At 53.7% G+C, this 17501-nt stretch overlaps 1 protein-coding gene across 1 annotated transcript in view; it reads right to left on the bottom strand.

Annotated features, from left to right (window-relative positions):
- Positions 1-17501, bottom strand: part of CACNA1C (calcium voltage-gated channel subunit alpha1 C) — a 457945-nt gene that overhangs the window by 153369 nt on the left and 287075 nt on the right. The window lies entirely within an intron of this gene.

A 17501-nucleotide genomic window follows, 5' to 3' on the forward strand; every position in this document is an offset into this window, starting at 1 on the left:
GGGGAAGGTGGAAACAGTCCTAGAGACGGACGGTGGTGACGTTGGCTTCGTGCCGCTGAACTGTGCACTTAGAAGTGGTCAAGTGGGACATTCTGGCTTGCATCAATTACCACAATAAATGGTTTTTCAAGTACCCAGATCCCTTCAGGGAAAGAAAAGGGTAAATAAGAAACACTCTTTCGCAGTGGGTCCTGTCTGCACACCCCAAGGGTCTGCAGACTTACACCACTGTCTTATGGGGAGAAGGACCCCTCAGTTACAAGCTGAACCATAAATAGCAACCCAGAATGTCGCCTGTTTAAACGAGATGCTGCACACGGTCATCGTAATGGTAGGTACCCTCAAGCCCCCAGGTCTACCCCAGGCCCCAGAAAGCCATCCGTCAACGGGTGGGCGCTGCCTCCACGCCCCAGGAGGGAAGTGGGGGGGCGTCGGGCTCCCCTCCCCACAGCAGGGGCCTGCCTCAGACACAGCACAGCAGGACCTCCTCCTCCGAGTCACCCCCGCGGGCCACCTTCTGTGTCTCTCACTCACCCAGCAGCCACGGACACCCTTCCACCTCTCCCACACTGCGGGCGTCACCCCTGCTCACCCACCGCCCTCGGCGCTGGCGAGTGAAGGCCGGACACCCTGTCCCCAGGCCGCGAGGCAGTCCCCGGGCCTTTGTGACCTGGAGGAGTGGGGTTCACAAGTCCAATTCGGAGAACTCGCCCCAGCCATTAAGCTGAGCCGGGGAGAGGAAACCAAATAAGAGAAAAGCTAGAATAATTTCACCTGTGAATTAATGCGAGGGCCGTGCCGCCTCCCAGTAGAACAAGATGCTTCAGACCCAAATGACTCGGTTAACTAGCAGGTTGTACACACATCTGGTGACGGGTGCGGAGCCACGGAGGAAGCTACAACCCAGCCGCACAGCGACTTTTGGGGTGTCTGCTGGGGCGCTGCTCACGGGGGGAGACGGAGGTCCCCGGATCCGGCTGCCCAGACCACGAGGGGAACACGACCAGGCCTTCAGTGCCACGTGGCAGAGAATGGGGGGGCACGGGATGGGGAGACCTCCTCCTGCCCTATAAGGCCCTGGGCGTGGGTCCACCCTGTGCCCCCGGCCCTCGCTCTCTGGACTCCTGGTCAAACAGCGTTTCTTTCAGACTCAAACGTGCCATCCTTCAACGCGGGGCCATCGTCGGCGCTGTTCCCTCGGCCCGGAACGCGTTTCCGTAATTCCCTCCAATGTTCCCTTCTGCTCTCAGCCCAAGCATCCCTCCTCTGGGGACCCTTCCCCAAGCTCCCAGAGCAGAGATGTCTTGTTTCTTACATGTCTTCTTAGAACCAGTTCCTTTGCTTTGGAGCGTGAGTCTCCCTTTGGCATTACATGTTCATTAAGTGGCTTTCCAACGTTTATACCCGGCTCCCACGTCAGGCTGAGTTTTGTGAACGCGGAGACTGTGGGCCCTTCTGGCTGTTTTATCGCTGAGGCAGCTCTGCAAACAGACAGCCGACTTTCCCGGGCCTGCAGGCCGGGCTGTGGAGAGTCCCAGAGGAAGTCGAAGCAGCCCGTGCTTCTGTCCACCGCTGGGGGCCGTCAGAGTGGCCGCCGGACGCTCTGCTCCCTGCCATCCCCTGGGGTTGGTGGCCTCACCACGCCCCTGAGCACCAAGGCCCGATCTGGGCCCCCAGGCTCCTTCCTCCCACTGTTACCAAGTCCTGCCAATTTGCTTTTGAAGTGTTTTACACAAGTATAAATACCGTTTACTATGTAAATAATACATGCTCATTACACAGGAGAAATGCTTATTATAGAGAGATTAGAAAACACAGGGGAGCAGGAACAAGAAGAACTCGTCCGTCGTCCCTCCGCCCAGAGGGGACCGCTGTGAGCCTCTCAGGGTGTATTTTGGACACTTTGGCCCCTGGGGCCGGCTACTCGGTGAGCTGGTCTCCCTGCCGTCTGGTGTTCATGCCGCTGTTGGGAAGCTCAAGCAGAGAGTGTCACGTCCTTGGCGCGAGTCCTCCTCCGATGCCGTCACCCGCCTCCGCATCCAGCCTGACGGCCCCCGCCTCTGGCTCACGCCTCACTCTCCAGCCACAACCGAGCCCCAGCTTCTTTGGCCACAGGCCTCCTCGCGTCAGCACAGGCTGTTCCCCCAGCGGACGCTGTTCCCTGCCTGACGCACGGCCCCGCCTCACGTCCTCTCGTCTGTGGCACGCGGCAGGGACTCTGCGTGCCGGCTGCCTTCAGGAAACCACTCCATTCAAGGATCTTCAGGAGACGCCGAGGTGTGTCATCGGGAAAAGGCCGACTCGCGGAGCAGGAAGGGCACAGGCACGGAGGGGGCTGTCAACGACCTTCACAGGATTTAACCTGCTGTTCTGGGGAAGAAGAGCTGGCAGAAGTCAGCATAACCATGGGGATGGAGCCAGGACCAATCAGGAAGATTTAGGTTCAACACAAAGACTGTCCAAGAAACAGACCTAAGGTGGAGCAGGGTGCTCCGAGAGGTAGTGAGCTCCCCGTCCTCAGAGGGATGAGAGCAGCGACTGAATAAGCTCTTGGAGGAGGAGCCTTGGTGGGGATTCAGCCAGTGGGTGAAGGACAGCCTCGGAGCACCGAAGCCCCCAGCCCTCATCGACCTGTAATGAAGACTTATTGGGGGCAGGTGGATGACTCCAATTCCCCCAGCACAACCTGGGGAAGTAGGTACTGTCATTAACGGTATTTACAGAGGAGAAGCGCGCGTTCTAGAGAGGCTAAGGGGCCTGCCCATGGCGTCACAGCTGCTGGCAGGGGTGGGCACAGGGCTTGGTGCTGGCCTGACTCCAGGCCCGGGGCTGCACGACTGGGCTAAACGCCTCCCGTGGGCCCTGGCCCGGGGCTCTCAGCCTCCACGATCTGCATCTGTGAAGCAGTGGCACGTGATCACGACATCTGCTGGGCAGGCGGGGGGCTCGTCCTGCTGCCAGGGGGCGCCCCGCAGCCTCCGAGGCCCTGGCCGCCATCCTCACCGCCGGCCCGGGTCGGCACCCCAGAGCCCCCCACACGTAACTGGCTCTCAAGGCCTGCGTCTCAATGGCTCCTCCTCGGGCGGGCTCACAGCTGCCCCCGAAACAGCTCCTTCTGTTCCCATTCCACTCAGAAAACACAGCGACTTCTCTGCGCCCAAGTGCTCTCCTCTGACGGGCCGGGGACGGGGTCCCCGTGGGAGCCCTGGGGCCAGGCCAGCCTGGTAGAGCAGCTGCGGGAAGGTGGCCCATGGACACGAGATCACTAAGGGCCACACCCACGGTGAGCCTGTGTTCTGGGCCCTAAATCAGGACGTGAGACCAGACAAACATACGTGGACTTACGGGGGCAACAGGACAGGGTCTTTCGTGCGAGAACAACGCTGGAAGATGTCGTTCTGGAAATCCGGTCTCTCATTTGCAGTCTGTGCAGGTGACCTCCTCTTAGGGGATGAAACACCCTCCCGCCCGGGAAGCCCGGCTGCCAGGTCTTCCAGGGAGAGGGGGCTCTGGGGAGCGGCTTTGCTAGATGCTGGGATTAGGGAAGGACGGAGAAAAAGCTGAGCTGGCACGCAAGGCCTTTCCTCTTCTCCCTCCACGTTGCTGTAAGGCCTGGACCACTGTCTGCATTCCTGCTGTGCTCAACTTGAGAATTCCAAGTTAGGAAAGACTTAGAGGGTCTGTGTACGTAAATCATGGTGTTTTCTCTTAGAAGATCAAGAGGAACCATCAGTTATGGAAAGCACGCCTGGCATCTTCCTTCAACAGTGTTGAGATTGGCCTGGAAACGTTGGCTGCAGGTGGTGCTGGCCCACGGCGGCTGCATGGCTGAGGGCTCTGGTTTCATCAAGGAGCATCTCGCCCAGCCCTGCTCTGGTGACGGGTTGCTCCGCTCGGGCCCCAGGGGTAGAACCGAGAAGGAGGGTGGCCATGACTCAATGAGCAGGACCCCGAGAAAAGAGGACAGTGAGACTCGTGGGGCTGAGCGGCGCACGCAGGTGTGTCTGAGGCAGAGCCGGGCTTGCATTCAACTTCCAAGTCACCTGGTGTAAAGGGGGAGGTAACCCCAGATCAGAGGTCTTTGCAGACGTTGTTTGACTTCATTGTTCAGATTCCACGTGGACTTAGAGCTTTTTGGCTGGCGGCTACGAAGGCACATTTCATGTCCCAATGATTCGGGCTCCACGGTTCCAGCCAAGTGGTAGGAAAGCGTTGAGAAATGACCAAGGAGGCCTGATCGCAGCTCCACAGGGAGTGATACTGAGAATCGCTGAAGGGGGTGAGTCTGGGTTCGGCAGGATGGTGGTGGGTACAAACTTCTCACCGATGGGGGCTAAGCTGGCCAGAACAGGAGGAGGACGCTGGGGCCAGCGGCCTCGATGCGCGTATTTTCACTTACACACAGTCATCTGTTGAGCTATGTTCCACGGGCCACCTGCTCCCCGGGGCCAAACATGAATCAAAGAACCTCATAATCGGTACAGAATCTCAAACCACTTGAGTGCTTTCAAGGAAGAGAGAGGGTGTCACGAAGGCCCCCCTGTGGCCGGAGGGCGGAGCAAGGTGTCCTCGGGGCAGTGACACGTGAGCCGGAGGCCGAGGACGAGGTGACGAGGACCTGGCTGGGTGGGCAGCAGGTGGGTCCAGCAGGGGGGCTTGTGCCTCCCCACGGAGAAGGCCGTCTGCCCGGCTGAGCAGGGACACCTGGCCCCCCACCGTCTGTCTGCCTCATGCTTCCCTGGGCTTTGTTCTGCCTCTTAGAAGAAATACCTGGAAGATCTGGGAACCCAGCCGACCGCTTCTGTGTGAATTGTGAGGAAGCCGATGTCACTTTCAGAGAAGACGACTCGGGCAGCACAGAGGAAGGCACTCCCGACGCCAGCGTCCTCGAGCGTGAGGTGGAGGTGGAGCCCCTCCTGCACCGTCCAGAGAGGAGCCGCGGGGCCCAAACGAGGAGGGTCCTGGCGTCGAGGAGGATGCCGCAGACCCAGGAAGCCCGGATGGACGGGAAGTCCCTGCAGCCTCACACCCGGAAAAGCTCTTCTAAGACGGGACGACCCTGGGCCAGATGCAGCAGCGTTTTCCCACGGAGCTGCAGCCCCACCGGCCCCTCTGCTGTCGGGGGGCCCAGCGCCCCTGCTGCTCTGGGAGGCCTCAGTCATGGGGCTGTCGCCGGAGCCGCGTCACGTCCCTCTTTGTCAGGTGCAGTCGGTAAAGCCCCAGATACAGAAAGCACTCCCGCTCACGGGTGCACGGACTACAGCTCTCTTTACCAAGGTCTGACTCTGCTTTTTCCCGGACACGGCATCGCTGCAAGGGGATCGCTCCCCAAGGGGAGCCCTCGTCTCTCCTTCCAGCAGCAGGAAACGCCCCCCGCAGAGTCCTGCCACCATGTGCCCAGGGGGGCGGCTCAATGGCAACCTTCCCCCTTGATGGCGGGCCGTCGTCACCACGCGGACGGACCGAGCTTGCAGCCTCAGAGGTGCTCACGGCTACCCGCTGGCCGACTCACGCCTTTGCCACTGACATCACTGTTCTCGACAGGCTCAACGCCACCGATTTCTCCCTTCTTTCCAAAACTCTCTCGTCCTTGTCTCCGTGACGCTCTACAATTTCAGCTCTTCCCACTGCACAGCTGGTTTTATGTCTCCCGTCTTCCCTCCCTCCCTCTGGACTTTTACTCTGGGGAATATTACAAAGACGAAAAGGATGCAGTCCCTGCCCAGGAGGGGCATCAGCTAGAGAGGAGGCAAACGTGGAGACAGCTAATCGCAGAAGCGGGTGACAGTGGGCCTAAGAATGAAGCCCAGGACTTCCCTGGTGGCACAGTGGTTCAGAATCCGCCTGCCAATGCAGGGGACACGGGTTCGAGCCCTGGTCCAGGAAGATCCCACACGCTGCGGAGCAGCTAAGCCCGGGCGCCACAGCTACGGAGCTTGTGCTCTGCGGCCCACGAGCCGCAGCTATTGAGCCCACATGCCACAACTAAAGCCCGCGCGCCTAGAGCCCGTGCTCCGCAACAAGAGGAGCCCCACTCGCTGCAACTGGAGAAAGCCCGCACGCAGCAACGAAAACCCAACACAGCCAAAGTTAAAAATAAATAAATTAATTAATTAAAAAAAAAAGAGAATGAAGCCCAAAGAGCCATGGATGCACAGAGGAGGGAGAGGCGGCCTTGACCTGGGAGAGCAGCAGACGGTTCCCTGAGGAGCGGGCGTGTGAGCCATCAGGCGTGAAGCTGCTCTCTGCCCCGGTTTGTCTTCCATCCTCTGTGTCTCTCTCTCAACTCTTTCTGTCTAAATTCTCTCTCTCAGGAAATCCATTCCCTTCACTCTCTCCTAAGGGCTCAGGTCACCACCAGTAGGTGGGTGTGCATTTGCAACGACACAGCCTTTTGCTCTCTCTCTCTCTTTTTTTTTTGCGGTACGCGGGCCTCTCACTGCTGTGGCCTCTCCCGTTGCGGAGCACAGGCTCCGGATGCGCAGGCTCAGCGGCCATGGCTCACGGGCCCAGCCTCTCCGCGGCATGTGGGATCCTCCCGGATTGGGGCACGAACCTGTGTCCCCTGCATCGGCAGGCGGACTCTCAACCACTGCGCCCCCAGGGGAGCCCCATCATCATCTTTAATATCATCACCACCATCATCACCAGCATCACTAACATCATCATCTTTAATATCATCACCATCATCACCACCATCATCACCATCATCATCATCATCACCACCATCACCACCATCATCACCATCATCACCACCATCACCATCACCACCACCACCACCATCACCAGCATCACTAACATCATCTTTAATATCATCACCGCCATCACCACCATCATCACCATCATCACCACCACCACCATCATCAACGTCCTCATCATCACCATCAACGTCAGGTTGAGATGACCAGTTCGTACTGGCCAGATATTGGAGGCATGATGAATCTCACAGATCACGTTTTGTGGCTTCATTTGGCTAATGAAGCGATGGACACTTTTAATGGCCTCACAGTATTAATGGCTTTCAAGAGAAAACAGGTTTAGAGCTAGGAAGGCAGTGGTTTCTCTTGGGTTAAGGAGTAAGCTCGTCACATGGAGGTTCAAGGGTGCCTGATGTAGGGAGGAGAGCCCTGGCCTGGACGGCTCCTACAGTCTCAAGCTTCATTATTTTTTTGCCTGTTCTTATTAAGATGTCCTTATTCATTAGAGCTTTTCATTTATTTTTAATTTAACCTTTCCATCTTAATAAATTTCTGCGTCCCGCAAGTGCTTTGGTGAGCACTACTGGAGGGTTTTGGCCTGGGAAGGGGATGGTGGATACTCTGCTGCCTAATAAATTACCAACTGTAAGAGTAATTAAAATACCAACCTTCATGTTGAATTAATTGTTTGTATTAGCAATTTGAGTTGGAAAGAACTCAAAGGAAAAATATTAAAAAATTCGGATCCAAAGTGAACAAGAGCGATGGCAGCAGCAGCTCCCACTTCCTGAGGACCCGGCACAAGCGGGGCACCGGGCGCGGCACCCTACACATCATTTCATTGAATTCTCCAGCTATCCTGATAAAGATCAACGGGCCGAGGCTTGGGCACGACCGACGACTTGTCCAGGAGCTGGAGTTAGGAACCAAGCCAACTGACCCCAAGCCCTCCACCCTCAGCCACCGTCCCAGCAGACACGGCAAATGCGCCGCAGACTCTCTGACCCTGCGCCAGACAGATGCCGGTACTGATCACGGCCTCTTCCCTCTGGCCCCGGATGGGGCCTCCCAGTCCTTCTCAGAAGTAAGTCTCTCACGGAGCCTCTGAGCCGTGGGAAGTGACTGGGTCATGATCTGCCGCCCCGTATGTGCTGCCTCCCCGCTGGTGACAAACTGCCTCTTTCTGCTACAGGAAAGCTAGGATACACCTGCCAATGACGCAGATGCCTGGGTCTGCACTTCTTCTTCTGTCTTAGACATTCTGGGGAAAACAATTGTGAAATATTCATCCAGAAAAGTGTAAAAAATAAAGACGTTACGGTGTATGGTCTATCACAAAACAAAGCCATGCACCCATCACTCAGATCAAGAAACAGAACATCACCCGCTCTCTGAAGCCCCACTCATGCCCCTCCAGGTACTACGCCCCCTACAGCAAGTTAACCACTGCACTGTACTTCAATAAAAGTTAAAATGTAATCCACCACATCAGTAAACAAGATCCCGAGTCTATCAATAGATGTAGGAAGAACCCATCTCATAAATTCAGCCTTTATTCCCCAATCCTTTACATTCTTTTCTGTATTTTCCGTTCTTTTGATTCTCTGTGCTTTATTCTCAATATTCCCCCCGACCTTGCCACAGCTCAATAATTCGGTTTTCAGCTGCGCAAAATCTTTCAATCAAGTCAGTGCATTTTGTTTCTTTTCAGCCGTGCGACTTGTGGAATCTCAGTTCCCAGCCAGGGACTGAACCCGGGCCACGGAAATGAGAGCCTGGAATCCTATCCACCAGGCTGCCAGGGAATTCCCAGTTCACACTGCATTTTCATATTTGATATTGTCTTCTTCATTTCTAAAACTTACATTCGGTTCTTTTCCACATCTTCTGGTTCCCTGGAAAATTATCGACCTTGTCTTTGATCTCTTTGAATATAGTAAATACAGTTATTTTCAAGTCTATGTCTGATAATTCCAAGACCTAGATCCCCTGTGGGTCTGTTTCTATTGTCTATAGCTTCTGCTCCTTTTCATTCATGTTACCTTGTCTCTTTGTGTACCTAGTTATTTTGTATTGTGGGTTAGGCCCTATCATTGCAAAACTGTCTTTCAAAATAATTGGAGAACGTGCTGATGTTACCTTTCTCCAGAGAGGATTCATGTGTGTCTTTGTCAGGCATCTTTTCTAAGTTTTAGAAAAGAGGAGATTTAGAACATTTTGCCCAGCGATTTCTAATCGTCCTCAGCAGGACAGTTAATCCAATGACCTCACCTGCCATGTTCAGAAAGCAAAAGGGAAGTCCCCTCATTACATGTGTTCCTACTGTCCCACCCCAGCACGAGGTCACTGGGTCTCTGAATATATGGACATCTTTTAAAGGGTTGGGAGATCTCTGCCAGTCAAATTCTCCTCATGTCAGACCCTGGACGGGACTCCTTGGAGTGACGTTCCTGGGGACCCACTGTGTGCAGAGCGATGCGCCTGATAAGAGGATTACACAGGAGGGAGTCGTGGTCTGGTTACGGCTGCTGCCGGGTCTCACACCTCTCAGAAAGGTGTAGAAGGTGCAGCTTTGGGGAACATTGGAAAGTGTCTCCAAGATTTGGGTGGCAAATGAGATACACTCACTGTGAGCTCTCAGGTTGGATGAGTCCCTAAGACAGTCCTGATGAGAGCTCTTCAACTCTTTTCGAGACAAATACCATTATACCAGGCAACCCACAGCTCCCTCTTCCTGGCTGTCCTTGAGCTGGAGTTTAACAAAGCACCAAGCTTGTTTATTGCTGACAACTTACGGCGACGCTACGGCATGAACTAACCTTTCTATGCATGTTCTTGGGATTCCAGACTGACTTATTTGCCATTTGGCTCAAATCACTAAGGGATCAATAGGGACCTTGGCACCGATCAAATTTTCTATTAGGGAAAATCTCCAAACGTATGCTTAGTGTTTTAAAGAGATTTCAGATTGACTGGAAAAAATGCCAGGCTATTTCCTCTCCTCCACTAACAGCTGTGTGACCTTGGCAGTCACGTCACCTTCTTGGGTCTAGGTTTCAACATCTTGAAAATGAGGACATTGGATGAAGAAAGCCCACTCTGGCTCTAAAATTTGCTGGGTTGTTATTTTCTAAATAGCTTAAGAAAGATTCTAGTACCTTTCCTTCCTCCAACTACTACTGTCCCTTATCCACAATAAGTCCTCAATAAATGTGTGACAAATGAATTAATATATAACTTGTAGAATATAACAGAGCATTATATTACTTCAGAAATAATATCGTGTATAACTTATGTAACATATGTAACTTACACCTGCTAACATACTCGTCATTCACTTTGTGATTTAGAAGTCAAGTACACTTCCACTTCCAAAAGGAGGAACTGGTATCAGATGAGCCCTTTCACCATAAACATTACAAAACTGGACAAAAATAGTAGCGGCAGCTGTCTTCCAACACTGAACATAAAGTAGCTCAGGCCTGTAATCCCTGAGAGAACTGAACCTCAGAGGTGAACACAAAAACCACCCTGGTTCTCTGCAAACGGTTTCCTGACTGCAGTGCAAAGAGCAGACAGACCACTCCAGTCCCACCGGTCTGAGAATCTGGGCATCTGGCATGGCTGTGGTGGGACAGCTAGGTATACGGGGCCCCAGAAGTTTGGGTAGGTGTCCCTTGTGTGTCTATGGCCCTGCCAGAGTGGAGGGATCAAGTTAACATCTCATTAGGACCCTAGACAACCGATATGCCAGGAAGGGTATATCGTAGGAGACAGGACCTTACCCTGGAGTAAGATGCCTTCTAGACCCATCCTGACAAGATGACACTGAGCTCTGACAAGATCTGAAAGGGAAACGAGCTGGGAGGTGAGGGGCCTGGGCTTTTGATCAATCTTCACCAGCAAGCGTAGAACCATAAGTTCATGGCAGGGCAGGAGGTAACTGAACTGCCTGCTGAAGAGTCAACCCTTCAGTTGAGGAAGGTGAATGAATCCAGGTCTCTACAACATATGACTCATGATCCCAGGATTCAGAACAAACCACCAGATACAGAAAGAAACAGGAAAATGTGACACATAACCAAGAATAAACAGTCAAAAGGGACTGAAAATGAGATTGCTCAGAGGTTGGACTGAGCAGAAAAGGATTTTAAAACAGCTTAAAGAATGTGTGAAGAGTTAAAGGAAAATATATTAAAAGAATGAAAGGAGTATATGGTCTTAAACATAGAACAGATAGGGAATTCCACAGAGAGATGGAGACTATAAAAAGGAGCCAGATGGAGAGTCTATGACTGAAAAGTAACTGAAATGAAAAAGTCATTGAATAGGTTTGATGAAGATGGAGGTGGCAGAGGAAAAAGTAATGAACTGGAAGAATAATAGACAGAAATTAATCTGTGGACACAGGAGAAAAGACTGAAGAAAACTGAACAAAGCCTTGGGGACCAATGAGATAATAGAAAATGGCCAAACATAAGTGTAACTGGGGTCCCAGACAGAGAAGCGTGAGACTGGAGTTGGAAAAATATATTTGAAGAAATAATGGCCAACAGCTTCCCAAACTTGATGACGATCTCCAATTTATGGATGAATCTGAGCAGCTCAGAAAACTCTAAGCAGGACAAATATACAACAAGGCACATAATAGTCAAGTGCTGAAAACCAAAGATAGAAAATGTAGAAACAGTCAAGAAAAAAGAAGCATATATATAGGGAACCATGATGAGAATACTGGTGACTTCTCATCGGAGACAATGGAGGCCAAGAGAAAGTGGAATTCTCTAATATTCTGAAAAAAAAAAAATTCTCAGCCAAGAATTCTATATCCAGCAAAAATATTCTTCAAGAAGAGGATAGAGATCTTTTCAGATAATGAAAGCTGAGATAATTCAGCAGCAGCAGACCTGTGCTCTAGAAATGTCAGGGGATGTCCTTCAGGGTGACGGGAAATGACACCAGAAGGAGACTCGGTCTACAGAAAGGATTAGACGGTCCCAGAAATGGTGAAGAAGCAGGCAGGCAGAAAAGGCTATGCTTTACTTTTCCTCATAATGTACTTAAAAGACAATTGACTGTTTAAGGCAAGAAATGTTAACAGTGGGGTTTATAAGAGTTGTATACGTAGAAGGTGTGTAAGGCTCACGTAGGGTAGAGGGTTAAGTTAAATTATACTAGTGTAAGCCTCTTACTTTTGTGACGGGACACTTAAAATGTGTGAGTTTTAGGGAATATAAATTATGCTTTAATACAGTGGATTTTAAGAAGTCAAGTGTGGACGTTCCCCTTCCTCTAATCAGCCCAATTGGAGCCTGAGGTTGGCAGACAGGGAGCTGGACCCAGACATATCAGTAGCTAAAATCTGCTGAACGCATCCTACATGCTGACCGTAGTTCTAAATGCTCTGCAGGCACTTACGTATTGAATCCTCACAGCACCAGCACAAGGTGAGCGCAATTTTAACCCCCATCACAGACCAGGACGCTGAGGCACACCGCTAACGGGGGGTAGCTCTGGGGATTTGAACCTAAGGAGTGGGACCTCACTGCTGGCGTCCTCAGCCACTCCCTGTCACAAGCCAGCGGGAGGGGACGGACCAGGCGTCACAGGCGGCTGGGGCTCGTGCCCTGCGTATCAATCACTTCATGGGACACTGGCCTCGCTGTGTCTTCACTTCCTCTCCCCTCATTTTTCTTTCCAGTGTTTATAAAGCATGTGTCACATGTAAGCCTAAGTGGCCTTTATTATGACCATTATTTTAAATTAGGTGACAGTCACTGGGCTGTTGGTTGTAATTTCAGGTTTGGGATTTCCAGGGAAGGGCCAGCCACTAAGGAGAATCAACAATGGGGCTTCCTGAGTTTAAGAAGCTCTGTCTCCTGTGGGACCTACACCACTGGCCACAGTCCTGGGCACAAGGTCAGTGCTTGGGAAAGAGTCCCCTCTGGACTGATGGCTGGGAGCTGCCGAGGGTCACACCCTGCCCGGGACTCGGGCTAGAATTAGTGATTCCAAAGGCATTCTCAGCTTACGGCTGTTCTCTGTCATCGAAGCACAGGACGATACTGCTCAGAAGAACTTAAGGGCTGAGAGAGTTTAACCCTCTCCTTTCCCAGATGTGAAAACTGAGGGCTGGAGGTTAAAAGGTAGGTCACATGTCTGGCCAGACTCAGATCCCTGGTGTCCTCACTGCAGGCCCAGAAAACCTCCCACTTCACCACGAGGCCCGCAGGGGCAAGAGGACCATTTCTCATCAGCCCCTATGGCCAGGGTCCAGGGGCCATTGAGACATAAATAAACCAACACCTGAAGTGTCGCCTGTCTCTGGTCTTGAGAGCCAAGCAGGCACCTGCTGTGAAGCTGCGTCTCCTCCAATGACAGAGGCCTGCATCCTGCAGGGGGTGTCCCTGCCCTGGAAGACAGCCTGAGCCCATCTCTCTTCACAGCTCCGGGCGAAGCACTCGGGGCCACACCTGCCTGTCTGTAAGTTAGGGCTCCTGTCCCTGCTCTCCTGGACCACTGGGCCGTTTAACCCGCCAGTAAAGCTCTTGGAGGCGAGAGCCTGGCACAGATGTCCAAAATTGCCTTTAGCTGGCGGTAACCCTGACATTTATCACCGCCTACGTTTTGTTCTCAAATCAAAAAGGGACACTTTCCTCCTGGGGGAGTCTGTGCACCTCAGTAAACAGGAGAAGTTTCTTGCTCAGTATGATTTTTTAGCTGCTGCAGGTAGAGCACAAACAACGGGGTCTTTCCTGGTTTAGTCTCGTGCTGTCACCGATACTCAACAACTTCTCCGTCGAACTCCACGGCAGCAGGACTGGAGCTTCTGGAACGTGCTCCCTGTTTAAACGAACTTGCTTTGTTGTGTTTCTTTTCTCAGGACCGGCCACTGTGGCTCATCACCGTCCAGAAACCCTCTCGTCAAGGGGCGGGTTTACAAGACTCTGTCGCTAGAAGCTCACGGGGCTTTACAGGTGAAATCTCCCCCCTTTCCGTGGAATACCTGTCATTCATCCCGCTTGGTAGGTAGAGAAACTGAGGCAAAGCACAGAGCAGGGAGCAGAAAGGTCGGCGGCAGAGCCGGGACTGTGACTGTTCCCTCCCAGCCCCCGGAGCCTGGGCCCCTGGGAGACACCGTCAGGGAGAGGGGCAAGAGCTGCGGGATGGGGGAGGGGCCGTGGCTGTGCGCAGGAATCCCACGTCGGAGGGGCGAGCGTGGGTGCCTAGCTGCCCAGATGCACGAGAGGGGTGCTGGGGCCCGGGCGGGGTGTGCGGGACCCCATCCTGAATCCTGCCCTGCTCCCGAGGGGCAGGCCGGCCCCAGGGAGCCGACTTCAGCCTCCTCTTCCCGCAGACGCCAACCTGTTTGGAATGTTAAGAGGCCAGGCTATGCACGGTGTCCCAGAGGGCTCTGTGGGCTGCGGGGCTGGGAGGTGGGGGGCACCCACACCCCCTGGCTTTGCGTCCTCTCGGGGCGGCTGGGAGCCACGTGTGTGGGGGGCTCTGCAAGCTCTGAGACCACCCAGCAGGGGTCCCTCATGACCGCCGTCACCTTCTTACAGACGGTGCAGGGTCCCGGGTGCCAGGCGGCTGTGTGACGGCGAGGAAGCCACTCAGCTCGTCCAAGGCAGCGTCCCCATCTGCAGGGTGGACGCTTGGTTGGACCGGATGCCTGAAGTCCCCTCCCACTCAGACACCCTGACTAGGAATCGCACCGTGAGACGATGGAAGGAATAAGGTTTTATCACTTCCTCTTTCTGTGAAAGAAGTGGTGGAGGAAGGTTCCAGAACGGGGTGGGCAATGGCGGGCAGCCTCGGCCCGTGAGAAGAAGGGGGAGGGGTGGACCTGCGGTGGCCCTTCTGCACACGCCCCGTCCTGGTAGGTGTCCCTCATTTTGGATAAGGTTCCATGACATCGAAGACCCCTTTAGGACAAAAGGGATGAAAAGGCAGAGGAAGCAAAGTAGAAAGTGAAGGGGAAGAGGACCAAGTCCAAGGAGATGGGGGAGGAGGAGGGGTGGAGGGGAGGCAGGACGGCCCGGCACCGCGTGGGTACTGGTGGGCGGAGGGTGAGACCACGGGGCAGGAAGGAGATCTAGGGGCTCCGCAGCCCAGGCCCTCCTGGTTGCAGGTGGAACAGGGGTGCAGGGGGGGACAGGCCTGTCCAGGGGCAGCGGGCTGGGCAGGGGTGAAGGTGGGCTGCAGTCCAAGGGGCTGCACACCTCTGGCTTGTACACCAGCCCCGCCTGCGTCACGTGGGCTCTTGACGGGGTCAAGTCACGTGAACCAGGAGGACGGCGGGGTGGTGACACGGCAGCAGGAAAAGCGGCCGGTGGGCAGGAAGCAAGGTGGATTCGAGCATCTGCTCTGAACAGGGCTCTTCCCTGGGACTCGGTTTCCAAAATCTGTACATTTCAGGCCCGAGTCACTTGATTTGCAAGAATCAGCTCCGGATGGCCTTTCCCTTGTCAGCTCTGGAATGGTGAGGTGTCCTCGGATAGGAGCTGCCTGCCGGGACCATCTCCGCTGCAGGCCCCGCTACCGGGCACGGGACACTGTCCCCGAGCAGGATTTCAAATCCCGGTGGCCCAGCTTCCCAATGAGCACATATCAGGCAGGACAGCAGGACCACTTCTGAACCATCAAAGTGTGGAAACACTCGGGAAAGTTGCTTCCAGCAGCTCTAATCTGCTCCCAGTGGGTATGATTCCCTGGCAGTCTCTCTAATCAGGGCGGCCAGTCTCACAGCCACTAAGCCCCAGGAGGGGAGCCCATTCTGGGGAGAAACTGCCTCGCAGGACGAGGAGAGTTCACCTGGGTACTTGGGCACTCGGGCGAGGTTTAAAATTTTGCAGCTGGAATTTTACAGTCAAGAATCCACTCCATCAGGAACAATAAAAAGAGGGCCAGGGTCCTGCAGCGGGGGGTTAGTGAGAGCAGGACGCCCGGGCTGGCCTCCACTGTGGGCTGGGCAGGTGGAGCGCGGGAGGTTCTTTGGTCCGGCTCTGCTCCTGGCTCTGCCCAGCTGGCTGTGTCCAGGGTGGACGGGTGAGCCCCCTGGAATTCAGGATGCACCATCCGTTCTGATATTCTTCAGGTTTCCCAGACATTTAGCTGCCTCTCTGCAGTGCGGTGTTTGAATATTTCTAACGGGGAGGAAAGAGCATCACTGCCTGGGAAAATGCCTTACTGGCGTGGCATCCGGGACAACCCCCGACCCGTCTGCTCCCTGCTGACCCTGCTTCTCACCACCTCCCCCTCTGTGATGGACGTATCCACGCAAAACCTCGTGCTGGACTGGGCTGGCCTGCATCGGTGGCCCCCCAAAACTAGGTTTTCACCCCAAATGTCCTTTCATCTCCAGCCCTGACCGTTCTGCATCTACCTCAAGGCTCAGCTGAAATGCTCCTCCTTCGTAGGAAAGGTCTGGACCCGTCACCGTGCCTGGGAAGCCCGCCCCTTGAGTCCATTTCATTGTTTGCGCGTGAGCCTCTGGCAAGCTTTGCTATTTAATGCTGGGATATTCTTTATGTTTAAAGTATATCTGTACGGAATCTAAAAAAAATGGTTCTGATGAACCCAGGGGCAGGACAGGAACAAAGATGCAGACGTACAGAATGTACTTGAGGACGTGGGGAAGGGGAAGGGGAGGCTGGGACAAAGTGAGAGAGTGGCATGGACATATACACACTACCAAATGTAAAACAGCTAGCTAGTGGGAAGCAGCCGCATAGCACAGGGAGATCAGCTCGGTGCTTTGTGACCCCCTAGAGGGGTGGGATAGGGAGGGTGGGAGGGAGACACAAGAGGGAGGGGATATGGGGATATATGTATATGTATAGCTGATTCACCTTGTTATACAGCAGAAACTAACACAACGTTGTAAAGCAATTATACTCCAATAAAGATGTTAAAAAAATAAAGTATATCTGCTTTGTCTTGACCGTGCTTGTCAGATATTTCTATTTGACATGCCTCACGTCAAGTGATGTGATGTAACAGTGGCTACCATTTAACTGGGCACACACTACAGGCGAGGCACTTTGCATGCATTAGCTCACTTTGTTTCCCTAGTAACATGTGAGATAGGTCCTATTATTATTCCCATTTTACAGATGAGGAAACTAAGGCACAGAGAGGCTGAGTAACTTCCCCCGGGTCACAGAGGAAGTCAGGGGCAGAAGCCAGACAGTCTGACTCAAGAGCTCTTGCCTGAAACCATCACGGCTCAAGTCTCTCCCAGTGCTGTCTACGTAGCATTCAATCAACAGATATTTATCGACTGATTGGTGCTGACTGTTTTCCAGAAACAGTTCTAGTCTGAGCAAAGGAAAATAGGAGGAAAGAGCCTGACCTCGCCACACGTGGTCCCCTCACTTCCCGGTGAGTAAGCAAACCCTGCTTGACAAGAAGCTGATTTCTAACCTGTGTGCCTCCAGAAATAACAGTCCCTTGAGAACGAGCTGATCTCACAAAAATTCATGTCCTCGGGAGCCTTTCAAGCATCCAGGACCTTGGCAGACGGAGGTGGTGTCTGTTGGTCTGTGTCCCCAGCACCTGGCTCACAGCAAGTGATCAATAAACGCGGATGGGGGCGGATGGGCTGCCGAGCCTGGCACCGGCCTTGCACGACGTCCCTGTGGCTTCTCTGTGGTGCAGCATGCCTGCCTGTCTGCACCTCTGCCGAGGGACAGTGGGGCCTCACAAGCCCTGGGGACTCACTTCCTTTACTGTGGGAATTTGATGGAGCAAAGTGATCAAAGCTTAGTTGCACAGCGTCTCACTGAGAGCGTCAGCTGG

The sequence above is a fragment of the Delphinus delphis genome, chromosome 11 (genome assembly GCF_949987515.2).
Source record: "Delphinus delphis chromosome 11, mDelDel1.2, whole genome shotgun sequence".
NCBI lineage: Eukaryota > Metazoa > Chordata > Mammalia > Artiodactyla > Delphinidae > Delphinus > Delphinus delphis.